The sequence below is a fragment of the Salmo salar genome, chromosome 12 (assembly GCF_965601325.2).
Source record: "Salmo salar chromosome 12, fSalSal1, whole genome shotgun sequence".
Classification (NCBI taxonomy): domain Eukaryota; kingdom Metazoa; phylum Chordata; class Actinopteri; order Salmoniformes; family Salmonidae; genus Salmo; species Salmo salar.
The window spans coordinates 9,398,471-9,407,500 of record NC_138302.1 but is presented as its reverse complement, the minus strand read 5'-3'; positions in this window follow the sequence as shown (position 1 = coordinate 9,407,500).

Below are 9,030 nucleotides of genomic sequence, written 5' to 3'. Positions count from 1 at the left end.
CGTGAAGAGCACACTTCTCCAGCGTGCCAGTGGCCATCGAAGGTGAGCATTTGCCCACTAAAGTCGGTTATGACGCCAAACTGCAGTCAGGTCAAGACCCTGGTGAGGACGACGAGCACGCACATGATCTTACCTGAGGCGGTTTCTGACAGTTTGTGCAGAAATTCTTCAGTGCAAACCCACAATTTCATCAGCTGTCCAGGTGGCTGGTCTCAGACGATCCCGCAAGTGAAGAACCCGGATGTGGTCCTGGGCTGGCGTGGTTACACGTGGTCTGCAGTTGTGAGGCAGGTTGGACATATTGCCAAATTCTCTAAAATGACGTTGGAGGCGGCTCATGGTAGAGAAATTAACATTCAATTTTCTGGCAACAGCTCTGGTGGACATTCCTGCAGTCAGCATGCCAATTGCACACTCCCTCAAAACTTGTGACATCTGTGGCATTGTGTTGTGTGACAAAACTGCACATTTTAGAGGGGCCTTTATTGTCCCCAGTACAAGGTGCATCTGTGTAATGATCATGCTGTTTAATCAGCTTCTTGATATGCAACAGCTGTCAGGTGGATAGATTATCTTGGCAAAGGAGAAATTCTCATTAACAGGGATGTAAACAAATTTGTGCACAAAATTTGAGAGAAGTAAGCTTTTTTGTGCGTACAAAACAATTCTGGGATCTTTTATTTCAGCTCATGAAACATGGGACCAACACTTTACATGTTGCATTATATTTTTATTCAGTATATTGTGGCGTACAGCAGGTCAGCCACCAGGGGGAGACTCATCGAGGCCTGGTGACAGACGGAGTATACATCACGAGGCGTTGGCTCCATCTGCTGGTCGTGCCAGGTCTCGACGGTCTCTCGGCCAGGACTAATTGGGGCTGATTGGGGGTTTGTGAGTAATCAAGGGCTGATTGCTCACCAGCTGTGCAAGGCCCATAAAGCTGCCAGAAGGGCAGCACACAGGGAAGAGTGGGGGGGGAGAAAGGACTCCCGTATAGTTGAGGACGGTGGCAGAGGTATGAGGAGGGAGTTCAGTTTTTGTGCCCGACAGGATACAGCAAGACCCGGAGCCCAGAAGGCGGTATACCGGGGAGGGTCTCATGGGGGAGACCTAGCCTTTTCTTTTTGATTTATTATTTAAATAAACACCCTTGAAACCGAGCTAATCATACTCTGTCCGTGTCTGATCTGTGTAAACGTCTTGACCAAACCCCCTGGTCTGCCACAATATATACACACAAACCTGGTCTGCCACAATATATACACACAAACCTGGTCTGCCACAATATATAGACACAAACCTGGTCTGCCACAATATATACACACAAACCTGGTCTGCCACAATATATACACACAAACCTGGTCTGCCACAATATATACACACAAACCTGGTCTGCCACAATATATACACACAAACCTGGTCTGGAACCCTCCACTCAGATGTGACTGCTCAGAAGAATGAATGAATGAATGAATGAACAGCTCCACTCAGCTCTCTTTGAGGATGAATGAATGAACAGCTCCACTCAGCTCTCTTTGAGGATGAATGAATGAATGAATGAACAGCTCCACTCAGCTCTCTTTGAGGAATGAATGAATGAATGAATGAACAGCTCCACTCAGCTCTCTTTGAGGAATGAATGAATGAATGAATGAATGAACAGCTCCACTCAGCTCTCTTTGAGGAATGAATGAATGAATGAATGAACAGCTCCACTCAGCTCTCTTTGAGGAATGAATGAATGAATGAATGAATGAACAGCTCCACTCAGCCCTCTTTCTGACATGGTGCTTTGTGCTTCTGCATGGATGAGGCATGTCAACGTCTGATCCGTGATATTGATCTGGGTGTACTCAGTTCCTAATCGAAAGGTTTGTAATTTTGACCAATTACTGCACTGTTACCGTGGAAAATGGCCCAATCCAACCACAAGTCAACAAAGTTTTCCCCCCTGGCCTGTCAGCATATTCATGTGCGAAGATGATGGGTGCTTGTTGATGGCTGACAGGCAGTACAATGAATAGAAATCAATCTCATTTGCCAACAAAAATTGTGTGAAACAAGAGAAAGTCGACAATCAACAGTCACTTCGAATCAGCAAAGTATGTGAGAATGTCAGAACAGTTCCCACAGCAGCGGCAGATCACCAAGACTGAAGTGGTAGCAGGGAAGACTGGCAAGCGCTGAAAGAATCAAGGTGAGTGGCGTTCTACTCAAACTTTTACTCCGTTAACCTTGGCTTTAGTAGGGTGGTCGGCACTCTGCTCTCCCCAGTCTGTCTATGGAGAGCGCTGCTCAAAGCGCTGAGTGCAATTTGTCAGTTTTGCCGTATTAAACTTAATACGTATGACGAAAGCACAATCTTTCTGGATTTAAAAAGAAAATGGTAATACCGTTTTAAAAGTACATATCAACCACAATAGTCTATTTTTACGTTTTCTGTTCTTCATCTCCCTTACGACCCTTTCAGAAAAAATCACACTCAAGAATTTTGAAGATAACTTATGTGAAAGAAATATCGATCCTCAAATGGAAAACGATTGATCAGCTTTGAATCTATTTGTTTTGTTTGAGAGAGAGTGTGAGTGGGAATAGTAGGTGCATCTCGTGTTGACAACAAAGCCCATCAAACCTAATGGAGAGGAGAGGTGTGTGTGTGAGTGAGTGTGAGTGGATTATGACAGGGCTGTTTGTTCAGGAAAATAAACTAAATTGAGCACTTTAGATGTTTCTAATTGTTTTTTGTATTATGTATTATGCTTAAAATTATCCTAAAACTGAGCACATATGACTTATTGCTTTATATATATATATATTTTATAAAACGTTTTGAAACAGGGAGCTACTGGAACCTGAACTTGTCCAATAAGAACACAGATTTTTGCTTTGGTGTGCCCTACTGAGCACAACCCAGTAGGTGGTTGGGAACAGAGCCAAACTAATAGACTACCGCTCACTGCTAGCCTCACCATGCTTTGTTCCTCAGTACTTGATGTAAAGTATGTTTTAAAGGTTGACTCAGCGAAATGACTTTGATATTACAAAGTATCAAATTATACTCCTCCGCTCTCTCCACTGGCTTCCAGTTGAAGCTCGCATCCGCTACAAGACCATGGTGATTGCCTACGGAGCTGTGAAGGGAACGGCACCTCCATACCTTCAGGCTCTGATCAGGCCCTACACCCAAACAAGGGCACTGCGTTCATCCACCTCTGGCCTGCTGGCCCCCCTACCTCTGAGGAAGCACAGTTCCCGCTCAGCCAAGTCAAAACTGTTCGCTGCTCTGGCACCCCAATCGTGGAACAAGCTCCCTCACGACGCCAGGACAGCGGAGTCAATCACCACCTTCCGGAGACACCTGAAACCCCACCTCTTTAAGGAATACCTAGGATAGGATAAAGTAATCCTTCTAACCCCCCCCCCCCCTCCCCTTAAAATATTTAGATGCACTATTGTAAAGTGGTTGTTCCACTGGATATCATAAGGTGAATGCACCAATTTGTAAGTCGCTCTGGATAAGAGCGTCTGCTAAATGACTTAAATGTAATGTAAATGTAAATTATATGAAATTAACGTGAAAAAAAAAACATTGCAAAATGTATCGCAGGATTTCAGAAAAGCTTCCGCAAAATCAAGCATTTTTGGCTGCAGAAATCACAAATAAATGGCGCGAAATCCTGGAGGGAGTGATTAGAGGCTGCTGCCTATAGGCATAGACTAGAAATCACTGGCCACTTTAAGGAATGGAACACTAGTCACTTTAATAATGTTTACATATCTGGCATTACTCATCTCATATGTATATACTGTATTCTATACTAGTCTACAGTATCTTAGTCACTTTAATAATGTTTACATATCTGGCATTACTCATCTCATATTTATATACTGTATTCTATACTATTCTACTGTAGCTTAGTCACTTAATGTTTACTTACACTACCGTTCAAAAGTTTGGGGTCACTTAGAAATGTCCTTGTTTTTGAAAGAAAAGCACTTTTTTTGTCCATTATAGTACAGAAATACAGTGTAGACATTGTTAATGTTGTAAATGACTATTGTACCTGGAAACGGCTGATTTTGAATGGAATATCTACATAGGTGAACAGAGGCCCATTATCAGCAACCATCACTCCTGTGTTCCAATTGCATGTTGTGTTAGCTAATCCAAGTTTAGCATTTTATAAGGCTAATTGATCATTAGAAAACCCTTTTGCAGTTATGTTAGCACAGCTGAAAACTGTCGTTCTCATTAAAGAAGCAATAAAACTGGCCTTCTTTAGACTAGTTGAGTATCTGTAGCATCAGCATTTGTGGGTTCGATTACAGACTCAAAATGTCCAGAAACAAAGCACTTTCTTCTGAAACTCGTCAGTCTATTCTTGTTCTGAGAAATGAAGGCTATTCCATGCGAGAAATTGCCAAGAAACTGAAGATCTCGTACAACACTGTGTACTACTCCCTTCACAGAACAGCGCAAACTGGCTCTAACCAGAATAGAAAGTGGAGTGGGAGGCCCCGGTGCACAACTGAGCAAGAGGACAAGTACATTAGTGTCTTGTTTGAGAAACAGACACCTCACAAGTCCTCAACTGGCAGCTTCATTAAATAGTACCTGCAAAACACCAGCCTCAACATCAAAAATGAAGAGGCGACTCGGGATGCTGGTCTTCTAGGAAGAGTTGCAAAGAAAAAGCCATATCTCAGACTGGCCAATAAAAATAAAGACACTGGACAGAGGAACTCTGATGACACCAGTCTCCTGGACGTCTGTTCCTACCGGTGATGACACCAGTCTCCTGGACGCCTGTTCCTATCGGTGATGACACCAGTCTCCTGGACGTCTGTTCCTACCGGTGATGACACCAGTCTCCTGGACGCCTGTTCCTACCGGTGATGACACCAGTCTCCTGGACGCCTGTTCCTACCGGTGATGACACCAGTCTCCTGGACGCCTGTTCCTACCGGTGATGACACCAGTCTCCTGTTCCTACCGGTGATGACACCAGTCTCCTGTTCCTACCGGTGATGACACCAGTCTCCTGGACGTCTGTTCCTACCGGTGATGACACCAGTCTCCTGTTCCTACCGGTGATGACACCAGTCTCCTGGACGTCTGTTCGTACCGGTGATGACACCAGTCTCCTGGACGTCTGTTCCTACTGGTGATGACACCAGTCTTCTGGTCATCACTGGACGGACCTCTGTTACGTAGGTACATTCCTACAGTACATTATCCCTCACTATCTACAGAATAGTTCAACTCCGTTCCCCCCATTCTACTGTACCTGCTGGATGCAGGATTCCTCTGATTTCCTGTGGAAAGTAACTGTCTCCCTCTTTTTTTCTCTTACTTATCAGTGGTCATTTCATGTGTGTTTCCATTGTCAGGTTGTCATATTATCTGATGTCTTTACCATTGAAAGTGTTTTATTGGCCAGTACAACATGTTTTCATAAATCTATTGGTCAGCCTCAAACACCTGCTTACCAGTAATTGTCGTTGCATAAATCTAACAGGGAACGGATTCTGTCATCTTTCTACTGTATCAAAGTCTGGCTTCTGATTGGCTGATACACCGGGAGAGTGATGTCACCACATAGCAGGTATCTGGCAGTATCCAATGGCATTGATGAAACAATACAAAATACCATTTACAGGGTTATATTTTCACCATGTTCATCGAAAGAGTAGAGACAGACAGAGAGAGCGAGAGAGACTGAATAAAAGAACAATGTACAAAGGACGTGGAGAAAGATATTGTTTTTGCAGCTCAACTTTACTAAGCAAGAGACACACAACTGTAATAACGAAAGGGGGTGGAGTCAATTGACAGCTCTGTCCCAGCTGCAGCGAGGAGCTCCGATCAGAATTGCACTGGTTTTAACCTGTTTCATCTGGTTTAAAGTGGTTTGACCCATGCGGAGAGACAGAGACAGGCCTGAGAGATGGTTTGGTTCAGAGGGGATGGAGGTGAGATTGGAGAGTTTAAAACCGGGGTTGAGCAGTTCTGAATGAGTTTCTGTTGGGTAGCGGTTCTAAGATCAAGGTAACATTTCAGAAGACTGGGCTGAGTTCTAGGTGACTGGAAGGGGAGGGAGTGGAGAGTGGAACTACACCTATAAAACAAAGCACACAATTATGAATAACAAAATCAAACAGATCACGTGCTATTAAACCGGAACTGAGGTGGGGGGGGGTAATATAAAGATGGGACTATGGGTAGAAGAGACAGCAGGGATAAGAAGTGAGGTGGGGGGGGGTAATATAAAGATGGGACTATGGGTAGAAGAGACAGCAGGGATAAGAAGTGAGGTGGGGGGGGTAATATAAAGATGGGACTATGGGTAGAAGAGACAGCAGGGATAAGAAGTGAGGTGGGGGGGTAATATAAAGATGGGACTATGGGTAGAAGAGACAGCAGGGATAAGAACTGAGGTGGGGGGGGTAATATAAAGATGGGACTATGGGTAGAAGAGACAACAGGGATAAGAAGTGAGGTGGGGGGGTAAATATAAAGATGGGACTATGGGTAGAAGAGACAACAGGGATAAGAAGTGAGGTGGGGGGGTAATATAAAGATGGGACTATGGGTAGAAGAGACAACAGGGATAAGAAGTGAGGGGGGGGGGTAATATAAAGATGGGACTATGGGTAGAAGAGACAGCAGGGATAAGAAGTGAGGTGGGGGGGTAATATAAAGATGGGACTATGGGTAGAAGAGACAGCAGGGATAAGAAGTGAGGGGGGGGGGTAATATAAAGATGGGACTATGGGTAGAAGAGACAGCAGGGATAAGAAGTGAGGTGGGGGGGGTGGGGTAATATAAAGATGGGACTATGGGTAGAAGAGACAGCCGGGATAAGAAGTGAGGGGGGGGTAATATAAAGATGGGACTATGGGTAGAAGAGACAGCAGGGATAAGAAGTGAGGTGGGGGGGGGGGGTAATATAAAGATGGGACTATGGGTAGAAGAGACAGCAGGGATAAGAAGTGAGGGGGGGGTAATATAAAGATGGGACTATGGGTAGAAGAGACAGCAGGGATAAGAAGTGAGGTGGGGGGGTAATATAAAGATGGGACTATGGGTAGAAGAGACAGCAGGGATAAGAAGTGAGGGGGGGGGGGTAATATAAAGATGGGACTATGGGTAGAAGAGACAGCAGAGATAAGAAGTGAGGGGGGGGGGGTAATATAAAGATGGGACTATGGGTAGAAGAGACAGCAGGGATAAGAAGTGAGGTGGGGGGGGTAATATAAAGATGGGACTATGGGTAGAAGAGACAACAGGGATAAGAAGTGAGGTGGGGGGGGTAATATAAAGATGGGACTATGGGTAGAAGAGACAGCAGGGATAAGAAGTGAGGTGGGGGGGGGTAATATAAAGATGGGACTATGGGTAGAAGAGACAGCAGGGATAAGAAGTGAGGTGGGGGGGGGTAATATAAAGATGGGACTATGGGTAGAAGAGACAGCAGGGATAAGAAGTGAGGTGGGGGGGTAATATAAAGATGGGACTATGGGTAGAAGAGACAGCAGGGATAAGAAGTGAGGTGGGGGGGTAATATAAAGATGGGACTATGGGTAGAAGAGACAGCAGGGATAAGAAGTGAGGTGGGGGGGGTAATATAAAGATGGGACTATGGGTAGAAGAGACAGCAGGGATAAGAAGTGAGGTGGGGGGGGGGGGGGTAATATAAAGATGGGACTATGGGTAGAAGAGACAGCAGGGATAAGAAGTGAGGGGGGGGGGTAATATAAAGATGGGACTATGGGTAGAAGAGACAGCAGGGATAAGAAGTGAGGGGGGGGGTAATATAAAGATGGGACTATGGGTAGAAGAGACAGCAGGGATAAGAAGTGAGGTGGGGGGGTAAATATAAAGATGGGACTATGGGTAGAAGAGACAGCAGGGATAAGAAGTGAGGTGGGGGGGTAATATAAAGATGGGACTATGGGTAGAAGAGACAACAGGGATAAGAAGTGAGGTGGGGGGGTAATATAAAGATGGGACTATGGGTAGAAGAGACAGCAGGGATAAGAAGTGAGGTGGGGGGGTAATATAAAGATGGGACTATGGGTAGAAGAGACAGCAGGGATAAGAAGTGAGGGGGGGGGTAATATAAAGATGGGACTATGGGTAGAAGAGACAGCAGGGATAAGAAGTGAGGTGGGGGGGGGTAATATAAAGATGGGACTATGGGTAGAAGAGACAGCAGGGATAAGAAGTGAGGTGGGGGGGGGGGGTAATATAAAGATGGGACTATGGGTAGAAGAGACAACAGGGATAAGAAGTGAGGGGGTGGGGTAATATAAAGATGGGACTATGGGTAGAAGAGACAGCCGGGATAAGAAGTGAGGGGGGGGTAATATAAAGATGGGACTATGGGTAGAAGAGACAGCAGGGATAAGAAGTGAGGTGGGGGGGTAATATAAAGATGGGACTATGGGTAGAAGAGACAGCAGGGATAAGAAGTGAGGGGGGGGTAATATAAAGATGGGACTATGGGTAGAAGAGACAACAGGGATAAGAAGTGAGGTGGGGGGGTAAATATAAAGATGGGACTATGGGTAGAAGAGACAGCAGGGATAAGAAGTGAGGTGGGGGGGTAATATAAAGATGGGACTATGGGTAGAAGAGACAGCAGGGATAAGAAGTGAGGTGGGGGGGTAATATAAAGATGGGACTATGGGTAGAAGAGACAGCAGGGATAAGAAGTGAGGTGGGGGGGTAATATAAAGATGGGACTATGGGTAGAAGAGACAGCAGGGATAAGAAGTGAGGTGTGGGGGGGGGTAATATAAAGATGGGACTATGGGTAGAAGAGACAGCAGGGATAAGAAGTGAGGTGGGGGGGGGGTAATATAAAGATGGGACTATGGGTAGAAGAGACAACAGGGATAAGAAGTGAGGTGGGGGGGTAAATATAAAGATGGGACTATGGGTAGAAGAGACAGCAGGGATAAGAAGTGAGGGGGGGTAATATAAAGATGGGACTATGGGTAGAAGAGACAGCAGGGATAAGA